Raw genomic sequence first — 14,848 nt, forward strand, 5'->3', positions numbered from 1 at the left:
AAGACCGTAAAGGTCGCATTCAGTCAGTCAAGTTCACAAGCAGCGGGTAATTGGTGTCTCGTGCCCAGTCGATACTGTCAAGAATGATCTGCGCGCGGCGACGGCGGGAAAGCTCGCCTCTGAAAACGAGAAAGTCTCTCGGTGGATGGATGGGGAACGGAAGCCCTTTTTAACGGATGCCTGTTTGTGGATGTCTGGGCTGGGAGAGCCTCGGATCAGTTACACAGATGTGCTGCGCAGGAAAAAATGACCGAGCCTCTTTTTAACCGTCTTAGGGTTTCTCAATTGCTCATCGGTTTCTTTAAGGAAAAGAGAAGCATTTTTTACACAACGGACCGCAGTCATTCATTTGAAAACTGAAATCACGTCCATATTCAGCGTAAACATCCACAAACACACGCAGTTATGAAGAACCGGTGATGTTTACCGGGTTCTGCTGCTTACCTTGGTCAACGCTGAGCATGATTCAGTGTAAAATCCCCTGATAGATCATTTAGTCTCTGGTAAATAGGTGGGGAAAAGGGTCCGGCACCAAGTCCTGGCGTTTATCCTTCCGAACGCAGAGAGCCTCGTTCGGAGACACGGCGGCTCCGATAAGGCGGTGGGAGCGCGGTGCTCGGTTACCGGGAAACGCGCGAGAGCGGATGCTGAGTGAAACGGGATGCGGCAGCTCATATACACAAGCACACTCGCACGCGGAGGGAGCGTCGTATTCTGAACGCTTAGGATTCAAATTCAAGTCTTCACGGATTTTTCACTGTCTGACACGGTCGGCATCACCGGGACGTACCATTGAGCGCTCGTGAGAAAGGGGGTGTGGCAGCGGGGAAGGGGAGCGGGTTGGCGCGTGTCTATATCGGCGCGAGCGAGCGGCCGACGCTGCGAGCACAATCTCTGAGCAGAGCAGAGCAGAGCGCGCCGAGGACTCGGAAACATCCAGAGTGTGACTGATTTCCTAATAACATCGCGGCTGCCCTGGATAAACACTGTCAATAATCGTTTCGGAATATGTTTTGCGGCCTAGTTAGATAAACATCTACAATAATACACATGTTATTGGAAAAGCACCTCTAGTTATTTTTAAAAACATATTGCAGTTATTGAGAGGAAGATTTTTTCTTCATGCGCATCATCCCTTTAGGGGCCCTTGCAATTCCCACAGCTTCGGGGTCAGAGAACAAATATCCCCACACACAGTAAATTCAGAAATCACATTGTGAGAGTAGGTTACCAACCAATGGACCCTACGAAAACCATTCATAATTGTACTAAATAATGTATTAATGAAAATGTAAAATTTCTGAAAAATTTGAAGTCAAGAAGCTAGAAAATATAATTGTATAGACCATGGTTTTATAAACCATGCAAATCAATTGAAAGGGCCCCACAATGAAACAAATGTGTACGTGGGTGAAAACCGCAACAATTAAAAGACCACTTTAAACGTATTTGTTTTGTGGATTTGCCATCAAGGTGTGTATATGTTTTAAGTGAAATGCTCATTCTTGTTTTAGTTTATAAACGTCAAAGCTTAATTTTAAATAATAATAATAACATAAAACAGTGGTTCTCAAACTAAATACCACCTCTGTATTGTAGTACAGTACAGTAGGTAGTAGGCCCAGTAAAGCAGCTACAGATCTGCAGTTAAAAACGTGTCAGATTAATTCCTATTATTAGGAATATTATTGTCAGCCACTTTAAACATTATAAATAGTCTGAAAATTAACACTGTACTGTGCTTATATGAAAAAAAAGACTAACAAAAAAAACTAAAAACATCAACATTTAAATTAAATTTGTGCTTTTAGAAGTTAAAAATGGTAGGTTACTGTTCTTAAAAAGTAAAAAAAAAAAAAAAAATGAACAAAAAATTCCTGTACTTAAATGTAAAGTATTAACATATAGTAGCCAATCAATCACCACTTGCAAATGTTGCCTGAACCTCAAAAAATAGGCTACAGTATATGCCACACGAAATCTGCACATGCAGAATTCCACAGTTTACCACAGATTTTTAGCCCATCATTGATTCTGTTTATTTACTTGTATAAATGTGTGTAAATGTATATTTATTAGGTTTTTGAATTAATTACAGTAATATTATTGATTAATAAGAAAATATGAATTTGATTTATTTACAATACAGTTTGTAAAGTCATATTTTCTGTCTTTTAGTAGATATATTATATGAGAGACTTGCTTTCTTTACCAAATAGAGTGGCTTAACTAGGTTATTTAGGATAAGTAGGCAGGTTAGGGTATTAGGCAAGTTATTGTATATCGATGGTTTGTTCTGTATATTATTGGCAAAAAATTGCAACCCAGGCTCATTCTGAAAACGTAGTCCAGCAGACGTTTCTGGAGACCACGAAATACGTCCCGGGAGTTTCGTATTTGTGCAGTTTTTGTTTTCGCGAATCCAAGAGAGCCCGCTCAACCCGAGCAACAATTTAGAAAAGCCGTCTAGAAAAAAAAACCCTCGTCTTTTTTTTTTTTTTTTTTTTTTTAACCACGTTTTCGGATTTCACCACATTCTCACCCTGTTATGAACTCGTTCACTTTATTTTTTGGGTTCTGTTTTTGTCTTACCTGATTTCTGGAACCGCTCTTCCCCGGACTCGAACCCGGATGCCTTTGTCAACTCCTCCTCTCTGCATCTGAAGTCCGCCGACGCACACGATGAGCTAACAGGACAAACTGACTGCGGTGGGAAAGCCCTCCAGCCCTCCTGCTCTGTAAAACATGATTTGGGAAATATTTAAAAAAGAAAAAAAATCAAAGGGGGGGCTAATTATTCTCATCTGTATCAAGCTCCCTTTAGGTACTACAAAGTTCATACAAAGTTCATACAAAGTTCACCCATAAATGACAATTGACTCACTATTTACTCAACCTCAAGTGCAGAACTAAACCTTTATGAGTTTGGTCTTTCTGGTGAATCGAAAAGAAGACATTCTAAATAATTCAAGAAACTGTTAGCCATTGACGTCCATAATAGGGAGAAAAGACACAAAGTCAATGACAACAGGCTTCCTTTAAATGATCTTCTTTTGTGTTAATCAGAAAAAAAAAGTTATGGGTGAGTCAACAATGAGAGGGTCAAAGTACAAAAATGAATCTAAACATAAAAATACAAAAGCTGTCTCTGGCGTGTTACCATTTATGATAATATTCTTATTTGAAATGTTTATTTTAATTAATGATGTCACATTATCAGTTTATAAAATAATACACAAAAGCTCAAGACTTCTAACTATAAATGGCAATTAAAAATCCAGTCACCTGCTAATAAATTCCAAGTGCCTCAGAGCTGTATGTGTGTACACCTGCATACACATTAATAATTATAATGAACATTTTGATGATATTAGTGTGTTTGTGTGAGTGTTTGAACTCAGGATCAATACGCTCTAGACTTAATGGAAACAAATCTGTTCTGTTTGGACATCAATACATATATCAATGACTCAACGGGAGCCAATGTGATCAGCCAAGGTCAGAGTAAATCATAAACATAAATGCATTTTCTAAAGTGTTGCATCTTTCTCAAGGTTGTAAATGCACCGCTACACAAACACTTTGAAGCCAACAGTTGTCTCCCTCAAGTCCTGTGTTCATTCAACCAATGCCTTGCAGCAACCAAGTGACCCATACTCATTCATGTTCAATAGGATCTATATTTAGCAGTATTAAAAATGATTTGCTTTCCAACGGAATAACAAAGACCTCATTATGGACACCTAAGATACTGCTCTATAACCATTACTAGGGCACCAGGGAACTGGGAATGTTAGCAACCAATCAGTACAATGTCTTGCACATATAGCAATAAAGACCCATATAGGTGAATAATACTGTATACACCGGCCACTTAATTAGGTACACCCTACTAGTACTGGGTTGGACCCACTTTTGTCTTCAGAACTGCCTTAAACCTTTTTTGGCATAGATTCAACGAAGTATTTTGGTCCATACTGACACGATAGCATCACGCAGATTTATCGGCTGCACATCCATGATGCGAATATCTTATTTCACGACATCCCGAAGGTGCTCAATTGGATTGAGATCTGGTGACTGTGGATGTCATTTGAGTACAGTGAACTCATTGTCATGTTCAAGAAACCAGTCTGAGATGATTCATGCTTTATGACAGGTGCATTATCCTGCTGGAAGTAGCCATCGGAAGATAGGTACACTGTGGTCATAAAGGGATGGACATGGTCAAAAACAATATTCAGGTAGGCTGTGGCGTTGACACTTAATAGGTTGATGCTTAATAGGCCCAAAGTGTGCCAAGAAAATATCCCCCACACCCAGAGATAGGATTGGACCATTACACTACCCTCAGCAGCCTAAACGGTTGATACAAGGAAGGATGGATCAATGCTTTCATGATATATACACTAAATTGTGACCCTACCATCCGAATGACGCAGCAGAATCGAGACTCATCAAACCAGGCAGCATTTTTTCAATCTTCTATTGTCCAATTCTGGGGAGGCTGTGCGAATTGTAGCCTCAGTTTCCTGCTCTTAGCTGACAGGAGTGGCACCGGGTGTGGTCTTTTGTTGCTGTAGCCCATCCTCTTTAAGGTTGGACACGTTTTTCAGAGATGCTGTTCTGCATACCTTGATTGTAACAAGTGGTTATTTAAGTTACTGTTGCTTTTCTATCAGCTCTAACCAGTCTCATGCCATTCTCCTCTAAACTCTGGCATCATCAAGGTATTTGCACCTATTGTACTGCCGCTCACTGGATATTTTCTCTTTTTATGACTATTCTCTGTAAACCCTTGATATGGTTGTGCATGAAAATGCCAGTAGATCAGCAGTTTCTGAAATACTCAGACCAGCCCGTCTGGCACCAACAGCCAAGCCACGTTTAAAGTCACTTAAATCACCTTTCTTCCTCATTCTAATGCTAGGTTTGAACTGCAGCAGATCGTCTTGACCATGTCTACATGCTTGAATGCATTGAGTTGCTGCCATGTGATTGGCTGAGCAGTTGGACAGGTGTACTGGACCATAAAACCACATTATGTTTTGGTGTATTTGTTGTAATACCCAAAAATACATTGTTTGGGTCAAAAAATAAAGTGTATGCCAATTTTTTGCTTTTGCCAAAATATTTTTAGAATGTTAAGTAAAGATCCTGTTCTATTAAGATGTTTTGTAAAATGCCAACTTTAAATCTATCAAAACACATTTTTATTAGTAGTTTGCATTCCTAAGGACTTAATTAAAACTTAATCAATGGAAAATAGTTTATTTTATCCAGCTTTCAGATGATGCAATTTAAAAAATAAAAAAAACTATGCAAATTATTGTTTTTTTTCTTTGTCCAGGGTCTCAAACAGGCACAGACACACACATGTTATGATAATATTCATCTGTGTAAATGTACCTACCAAGTGAATTATTTCTTACAAAATCAATGAAATTTTAAATAAATAACCACACGAGTGCTTTGGGTACCTGCGTAATATATTAAAACATCACACGCTGATTCAGATGGATGTATGAAAAGGAAAAGAAACTGTTTATCTCTGCACCAGCATGTGAATTAAGTCAAGTAATTTAAAAGTGTACTTTATTAAATTATGATTTAAAAAACATTAAACAGACTGTTAAAAGCAAACTGAATTGCAAATACTTATATTCACGGTATTTAAAGTATGTGATGAAAAACACAGGTCCTTGAAAGTGTTTGAATTAAACTTAAAGGGAAATTTTGCAAATGCAGCCTGATGGATTTAAGGCAACTGCTTTCAGATGCCTCTATATATGCATATTTGTGTGTGCGCCTTTACACATTTACAATCCGTTTCTGCAGCAATGAAGCACTGCAGCCAATCACAGGCATGTTGGTAAAAAGCAATAGCGAATCAGAGCATTTTCTAGTCAGAATCAGCTCAACGTCCCAATCCTCATTCTCAACATCTTCTCATATAAACAAAAGAAGTATAGACACATTGTGAGTAGAGTCATTTGATAATAGCAGAAGTTTTACACTCGACTGGCAAATGATCTTGAGAGCTGACCTCTGCAGCTTTATAGTGGCAATTACATACATTTTCATGTTAAAAGTGTTACTTTGTTTTTACTATGGTGACAGAAAAGCCACTAAAGAATGCCACATTGTCCATGTTATCTCCACAAAGAAAAAGAATAACTACATATCTTGATTTTTAACCACCCTAAATGAGTTAGCATCTCTCAGCTTAGTAGTAACTAATGACATAGTGTACTAAATAAAAATTTGGTTTGTCATGCTTAATTCAGGGCTCTAATGTTTGAAAGCACTGGCAAAGGTTCCTGTAAGTCCTACAGATTGTGGCACCAACACCTGATTTGTAAGGGCTGCACATATATTAGAAGTTCTATCTCTTAGAAATTTGACAGTAGCTTGAGTTGAGAGTAGCATGAACATAAGTTGGGATAAGAATTAAAAAAAAAAAAAAAACAGTAATTAAATTCCATTACTATTATTATTAATGTAATAAATGCTTATATAAAATTCATATATTTATGTATTTATGTTCAGCACAATATATATATATATATATATATATATATATATATATATATATATATATATATATATATATATATATATATATATATATATATTTATTTATTCATTCATTCATTCATTTGCACCACAACATTTTTTTTTATTTTCTTTAACTTGTATAGCGCTTTTCATAATAATTATAGTTCAAAGCAGCTTCAAAAAAGATGCACATCATTACGTCACAGTCAAGATGAGAAAAGTTTACTTTATCAGAATAAGAATGAGCTTTATTCACCAAGTGTTTGCAAACACACACAATTTTTTTCGTGCTATTTTCAGAAGCACAGGATACATACAGTTCATACATACACATTAACACAAGAACACAGAATGACATTTAAATGAATGAAAAATAAACAATGAAACCTCTGAAGTATATACATCGATGGTTTATGAGCAATATATGTTGAGCTTTGTTGACTTTTTATAACTGTACAAATGAGAAATAAATATATTTATATAAAAATATTTACAATTTAGTGGTTAAGTTAAAGAGTTGTGTAAATGGTTGGCAGAATATAAACATAGTGAACCTGCAGCTATACAGTATAGTGTTTTTCCAAGACATCATATTTACAAGTAGTACTATGTTCCATGTTCAGTGACGTGTACTGTATTTGTTTATTATATTATATTATATTATATTATATTATATTATATTATATTATATTTTATTATATTATATTATATTATATTATATTATATTATATTATATTATATTATATTACAGTATATTATATTATACTATATTATACATTCATTCATTTTCTTTTCGGCTTAGTCCCTTTATTAATCCGGGGTCGCCACAGCGGAATGCAACGCCAACTTATCTAGCATGTTTTTATGCAGTGGATGCCCTTCCAGCTGCAACCCATCTCTGGGAAACATCCACACACACTCATTTACACACATACACAACAGACAATTTAGTCTACCCAATTCACCTGTACCGCATGTCTTTGGACTGTGAGGGAATCTGGAACACCCAGAGGAAACCCACGCGATCGCAGGGAGAACATGCAAACTCCACACAGAAACGCCAACAGATCCACCCGAGGCTCAAACCAGAGACCTTCTTGCTGTGAGGCGACAGCACTACCTACTGCGCCACTGCGTCACTTATTATATTATATTATATTATATTATATTATATTATATTATATTATATTATATTATATTATATTATATTATATTATATTATATTATATTATATTTAAAATGCTTTCCATGTTAGTGTTATGGAGAATGCCAGCAATTTCCTTTGGGTTGAAACCAGATTCATTTGTGGATTGAACTCTTCAGTGATAAACTCTTCAATACAAACCACAGAAGTTCTCTGTGGATTTCACAATGCTATTTAGTGGTCACATATTGTAAACGACTGGTCCAGCAAAATGTATTTGATCTAGTTTGTGTCTTTTCTTTTCAAGCTTTAAAAAGTCCATATGTATTTTAATTTTTATGTGATTGTTATATAAATATCTGTAATATAGTGAACGAAGTGAAAATCAATACAAAGAAAACCCAATGCTATTAAGAAGTTCTTTTCCTCCAGATTTTAACATTTGCAAACTCCATCACTCACTCAAATTTGTCCTCAGCCTCCTCATTTAGTTTGCAGTCATGCTAAGGCCTTTTAAAAGTCCTTCAATTTAGTGTCCATGAAGAAGCTGGAGCTCTGTAAACACTAAAAGCTAAAATAAATTGTTAGTGAGGGTTACAGATTAATAATTATTCCTTTCTTTTTAAAGGTTTAATATTTGCAGTAATTATCACCATCCCTGGCTAGATGATGGCAAAAATAAATAAAGATGTACAATATAGATATCAGGCTGTAACCAGTGGATACCAATATATACTGTACTTTTAGCAGGGTCACATGGGTTTCTATCTGGTGCTCTGGTTTCTCCCACAGTCCATAGACGTGGTATAGGTGAATTGGGTAAGCTTAGTTGTCCATAGTGTATGCGTGTAAATGAGTGTATGGATGTTTCCCAGTGATTGGTTGCAGCTGGAAGGGCATCCTCCCTTCCGAAAAGAAAATAAATGAATAAACTTTAAGCAAGGGGAAACAGTCTCTCAAACAAACAAATAAATCAGACAGCTCAAAAAGAAACAATTAATGAAATGTGTAAATCATACATTTCTCTCAATTTATTTTTTTTTTATTCATTTTTGTCAATTGGTGAAGTTTTGTTCCTCGTCACTGTGATCCCTGCTTGTTTGGTTTGGGACTTGTGGAGTTGCGCATCAATGGATTTGCTCTTCAGTGTTTGGATATTCAGCAGTGAAACTTAAACCACACTGAACTGAACTAAAGTGAACTTAAACTCTGAAAACTGGACTGACACAGTTTTTAATTTTCTAGAACTCATGTGTTAAGCTGGGTCCATGTATCATTTGTTCTTTCAATTATTCTAGTTATTCTGTAAAATGTCAACATTTACTTTTACTTTTTATTCTGTAGGCACAAAAAATAAAAGCTCATCTGTTATCATTAGTGTGTATAAGTGTGTTTGCATTTAGCGAGTTATGTATGTGCGTGTGTATGTGGGTGTCTACACGCATCAAGTTTATGTATATACGCAAGTTTCATATATATTGTTTTGAACATCCAATAGTATAGGTACAGATGCGAGTAATTCATAGGTGTATACAGTATGTACCTGTTTTATGTATGAGTTGATAAGCGAAGTTTGAGTTAAATCCTACAGCCTCATAGCTATTGACCAATTGGCAGAAAAAGGGGCCTCTCTGTCTAGTGCATGCCCACACGTTGAAATAAAAAAAATTTTTGGTGTTCGTTTTTTGATCAAACGAATAAATGCAGTTTTTTAACTCGTTATTTTGTTTAGTTTTTTTGTGTGTGCTCTAATTCTCCGTTTTGAGTTAAGAACAGGATAACAGATGAGCTTTTTTTGTGCCTACAGAATAAACAGTAAAGCAAAATATTGACTGTTTTTCTGGTGTTTCATTTTCCAGAATAAGTAGAAAAATGAAATCAACGGATGATATATGGACCAAGCTGCTTTGACACAATCTACATTGTAAAAGCGCTATATAAATAAAGATTAATTGAACTGATAGTTCACCTAAAAATGAAATTTTACTTAATATTTACTCAGCCTAAGTAATTCCAATCCTTTATGAGTTTCTTTCTTCTGTTATCAAAGAAGAAATTTAAAAAAAACCTGAAAACCCGTAACCACTGACTTTCATTGTCAAGTCATTAGCCCCATTCACACAGTGATAGCATTAAATATCCAGAAAATTTCTGGAACGACTTTACCAGTAAATTCACAAATTCACTGTTTACACAGGTAAGGACGTTCTGGAATTTTTCCAGAAAAGAACATTCACACATCTATTCCAAAATACCAATAAATTCTGACATCATTAACCAGAAAATGCGACAGCACCTTTTTCCCATTGAACGCTTTGAATGCAAAATGCCTTATGATGGACACAAACTGTCGCATAAAAAACTGCTGAAATTTGAGCCTTTCAGAAGGGACTTTCTGATGGAGCCGGAGGTGAAGACTTTTTTTGCCTCATTTGGTATATTCGATGGCTTAATATCTGGCAAAGAAGAATTTACCATAATTTTTAAGTTTATCAGGTGTTTTCAAATAAAAAGCTAATGGTAAATGATGTATATAAATAAAATATAACATTTGCAGTTATTTTGTTATATAAGATTCGGCTTCTAGAACATTAATATTTTATAACGACAAATTCAGTAGATTAACACGACAACATGCTGACACTCAAAATGTCAGACACGTCCTTTAAATCAAGTTCAAAAAACCTTACGGAAGATCATTGTGAAGATAGGCTAACATTAGTTTTGTCTTCATTATTATTTCAGACCCATAAAAAGAATTACTGCTAGATAACTATCACCTGTATTTTCCCTGTCATGGCTAGGCGTGTATCCGCAATAATAAAGCCTAATAAGCCCTCACTTTACCGAATAAACAGTGATCCATCAGATCCTGCAGGTCAGAAATTACAGTTTACGGCTGAACAACTCATTTTATCATGGCAAAATATCACAGAAATTGAAAAATAACTCCCGAAGCTCTGAGGGTCTGCTTAGAGAAGCTGTCAATTACAACTGTCAATCACGATGACACGCCCAGTTTAATAGCATTGAATAGTGGCTAAAAACACACTCTTTAAAAAATTAACAGCTGAACCTATATCAGCGTGATAACTAGTGCCTTAATTGACCATTGACATTCTATTGCAAGTGTGATCAATTAAGGAACACTTGGTCTGGACAAATATTCAAAGATTTTTACATTCATAAACAGCGTTCTAAACGCATTTTTGGCAATTTTCCTTCTGTGTTCACACAGATCAGTATTTGGGAAAATTACTGGTAATGTTACGACTTCTCTTTCTTGAATGAATTTACTGGTATTTTCAAAAGGGGGCTGTTCACACACAATCCCATTACCGGCAATTTTTTTCAAAAAGGTCTGTATGAGTAAAAGGAGCTATTGATTACCAGCATCCAGCTTTCTTCAAAATATCTACTTTTGTGTTTAACAGAAGAAATTCAAACAGACTTGGAACAAATAAAGGGTGAGTAGATCATGACAGAATATTCAATTTTGGTTGTACAAATTATACAGCGCATCAAAAGATATGCCAGATCGTGTCTGCTAATGTCTGCCTGCCATGGCTTTATTAAAAAGTATGTCATTATAAAATATACTATTAACAGTAACAGCTATTTATTGTTAGCAGGAGATTAATATTGTTTCAAGCCTCCAAACCAGACACCAAGTAAACATCAAGAGAAAAAAAAAGAATCCATCAGAGGTATTTCCTGCAATTTTCAGGTTGTTAGCAGCTTGTGATGTTTTTTGCCTCTCTCTCATTTGTGACTGGATGCCAGTTTAGAGAAATTCGGAAGGTAATTTTATGCAGACGAGGGCATTTCATGGATAAGGTAGGGAGCTTAAACATGGCTTTAATGCATTTAGCTGTAAAGCATATGTGCGCCCCCTAAAATGCCCTCTTATGTGAAAGTGCATATGTGCCAGACTATAAGATGGTTTTCCAAGTGAGGTTTATTGTGTTTTTCTGATGTGTATGCATGTGTGTGTTTGCTGACTAAATGGTCTAGGGGGAATAAGTTAACATTAGCATCTAAAAGAGTGAATCTGCAGCACTCTGAACACTTAGATCCATTATTTATGACAGGAAAATAACAGATGATTAGACTTCAGCCTGAAGATTAGAAGGCTGTGTATGTGTGTGTGTGTGTGTGTGTGTGTGTGTGTGTGTGTGTGTGTGTGTGTGTGTGCGCGCACGTTGGCTTGTTCCCTGACAACATGTACTCGGTCTCTTAACTGATTGTATAGATCTCCCAGCATGCACCTGTTCCTCTCTGATCTGTCAGTGGGTTTCTCGGGAGTATTTATCTGTGTGTGGCTCGAGTGTGTGCAAGTGTCCATATAATGAGAAAGACATCCATTTTTGGTCTTGCCCTGAGTCTCATCTGTGTTAGTATCTCTGCTGCAGTAAACAGTCATAATAATACAAAAAGTCATTCTTGATGTCTGCGCTCCACAGATATGTGCTGAATGTCATACTATTATTATAAAAATAAGACAATTCCAGCAGTCCATTTTCTAAAAGCATGTCATTGATCTTATTGTGAATTATGCTTCCATTTTCTTTGACCTTGTCATTTTCCATTAAAAAATGTCTCCTCCAATCTCATCTTGTCCAATCATTTTGTTTGAATAAAAACCTGACTTTTTTTTTTTTTTTTACAATCGACTGCAAGTTTGCATTTAGATCAACCTCCATCTAATTATGAACCAATAAATAGTTGAACCACACACATGTGCCTTTGATTTATAACAATTAACAATCCATTTTTGTTGTAAAAGATTTCTCACTACGTCAACTACATCACAACTTTCAGACAGTAACCATCTGCATTTCAGGTCCTGAAATCATCCATGAAATACACTAAACTTCTATTTCATGACAAATAATTCAAAAGAGGCAGCATTTGATGTTACTAACAAATGTTGTGTCGTTATGTCTTCAAACGTAACATCCTGAGTCAAATTAAATTGGCAGTAACATGTTTCTCTGGCATCTAGCTTCATAGAGTGTACCAACTAGGCACACAGGAGAAGGTTGCCTTGCAACCTTTAAAGTTCACACTTCACTCTCTTCTGAGTAGGAATGACATAGTGATGATCAGATTGAAAAATCGGAATCAAATTGTATATTGGTACACATGCAGCTAGTAAGCTAAGAAGTCTGTAGTTAGTTTAATTTTAAATAACATTTATTGCTATTATTTTATTGAATATTTGTCGTCACATTTCAGTGTCATTAAAACATCCACAGTTGTTGTTTTTTATTTTTGCTTCATTTTGAACTGTCTGAAATTAGCATTCAGTAATTTTAGTCTTTCTAATCAAATTTCTGTAATGGTAACCTCGCTGGCCAAATCTATATCAATATGTATGCAAGTTAGTAAAGGACACTAGCAATTTCTTAACCTGACCAATCAGAGTAGGGAAGGCTCTCAGGTCAGTGATATGTAGCAGAGATTTAGTTTATTAGTCAAAAATACCAAGTAAGGTTATTTGATGGATTTGTGGTGAAGTTTATTCAAGCCTTTCTGAAATGATAAGTCACACACAAACGAAACTACAACGTTTGTAGTACAAACACACATTCACACATGTCCTCATATTTTACCAACTTTTTGTCATGCCTGCGTCATACCAATGTCAATTTTATTTTTGTAGCACTATAGGTTATATGTCAAAGTATGCTAAAGGACTTTTAATGTGCCAGTAAGCTGGGATAAGTGCTTCCGGTGAACTGTATCCCATTGCAAAATTGGCGCAATTAAGGTCTGTTTTCTTTAAAAATCAGCGACCTCCACTGTCCGACTGATATCCGATATAAAGTGGGTCTCAGATTGTACAAGAAGCACTGCATTAAATTACATTTTTTCCCCATCATGTCTTTAAAATATGAATATTTATTTTACCCCAGTATATTCAATGGAGCTTCTATGCTAGCCTGCCAATTCTGACGGCCGCGTGCGGTTTTTCGTCTCGTTTTACGCTTGAACAACTAAATGAATGCCAAAGTCTATTTAACTGATTGTATTTTAATTACATTAAATCAATGCTGTAAAAGAAACTGAATAAAATGTAAAAAGGTCACATTAGCCGTTCACTGCGAGTTTATCAGTTTGGGAAAGAAACACTAGCTCCACATGAACCCTATTAAACACAACCAGAGGTTGACCAATGTGCTGCACAATGCCTCACAACAAGGAAAAATATTAAATTATCAAATATTAAATTAAAATGGACAATTTTCATTGATAAAAATGCCAAATCAAAGAGGTAAGTTTTCAACCTTTATTTAAAGACAGACAGAGATAAAACAGATCTAATACAGAGGGCCAGAGCATTCTACAACCTAGGACCAGATACAGTAATAATATGGTCACCTCTGCATTTCAGCTTTGACTTAGGGATGCATAACAATATCTGATTAGATGACCAAAAACACTGCAAGCTGATGCTCAATCAACATGTCTGTCAGATAAAAAGGTGCCAGGCCATTTAGAGATTTAAAAAGACTCGATAGTGCACAGGCAGCCAGTGCAAAGAGCATAAAACTGGTGTGATGTGGTCATGTTTCTTGGTACCAATGTCATTATACAGATTTTTGTCCTGCGATGTCACATGTTTAACTTTGCTCTGTTTTGGCATGTCTACTTGTAGAAAATATGACAGGATACAAGTTAATATATATTGCTATATACACTGTTCAATCCAGTATGCTACTGTACTAAATAAACCAGATTGAATGTCCACAAACCGGGACCCCTGTTATGTGTCTAAAGCATCCTTGTACATTGTTGTACTCACACTATGCGACTGTAGTGATTTCATCGGTTATATTATATTACAAACATGCACTGTTTTTAAAATGTTTTAAACTTGTAAAACTCATTTGTAAGGTGCAGCTGATCACAGAGAGTTGGAACAGATCTTTTAATCCCAGTTTCTTTGCAAATCCTGTTTTATGAACATGTTTATATGCGTTATTACTATGCATATACACTTCAGGTCAAAAGTTTGGGATCAGTTTTTTTATGCTTTTTAAAGGAAAATTATTCTGTTTTCTGTTTAAATAACTGCTTTTATTAGTATTACCATTAATAATATTAATAGTAAGATATTAATGATAATAATAATTATCATCA

At 35.7% G+C, this 14,848-nt stretch overlaps 1 protein-coding gene across 5 annotated transcripts in view; it reads right to left on the reverse strand.

Moving 5' to 3' along the window:
• The window catches only part of tenm1 (teneurin transmembrane protein 1), a 542,406-nt gene that overhangs the window by 300,978 nt on the left and 226,580 nt on the right, over positions 1-14,848 (reverse strand). For 3 of the 5 annotated variants that reach the window (XM_087253397.1, XM_087253396.1, XM_087253394.1), the window contains exon 1: positions 445-716. The gene's annotated coding sequence lies outside the window, so the exon portion shown is untranslated. Of the gene's footprint in view, positions 1-444; positions 717-2,592; positions 2,737-14,848 lie in introns of those variants that run through there. The other 2 variants (XM_087253398.1, XM_087253395.1) reach the window with 1 other exon arrangement.

The sequence above is a fragment of the Danio rerio genome, chromosome 5, assembly GCF_052040795.2.
Source record: "Danio rerio strain M-AB ecotype USA chromosome 5, GRCz13ab, whole genome shotgun sequence".
In the NCBI taxonomy this organism is placed as follows: Eukaryota; Metazoa; Chordata; class Actinopteri; order Cypriniformes; family Danionidae; genus Danio; species Danio rerio.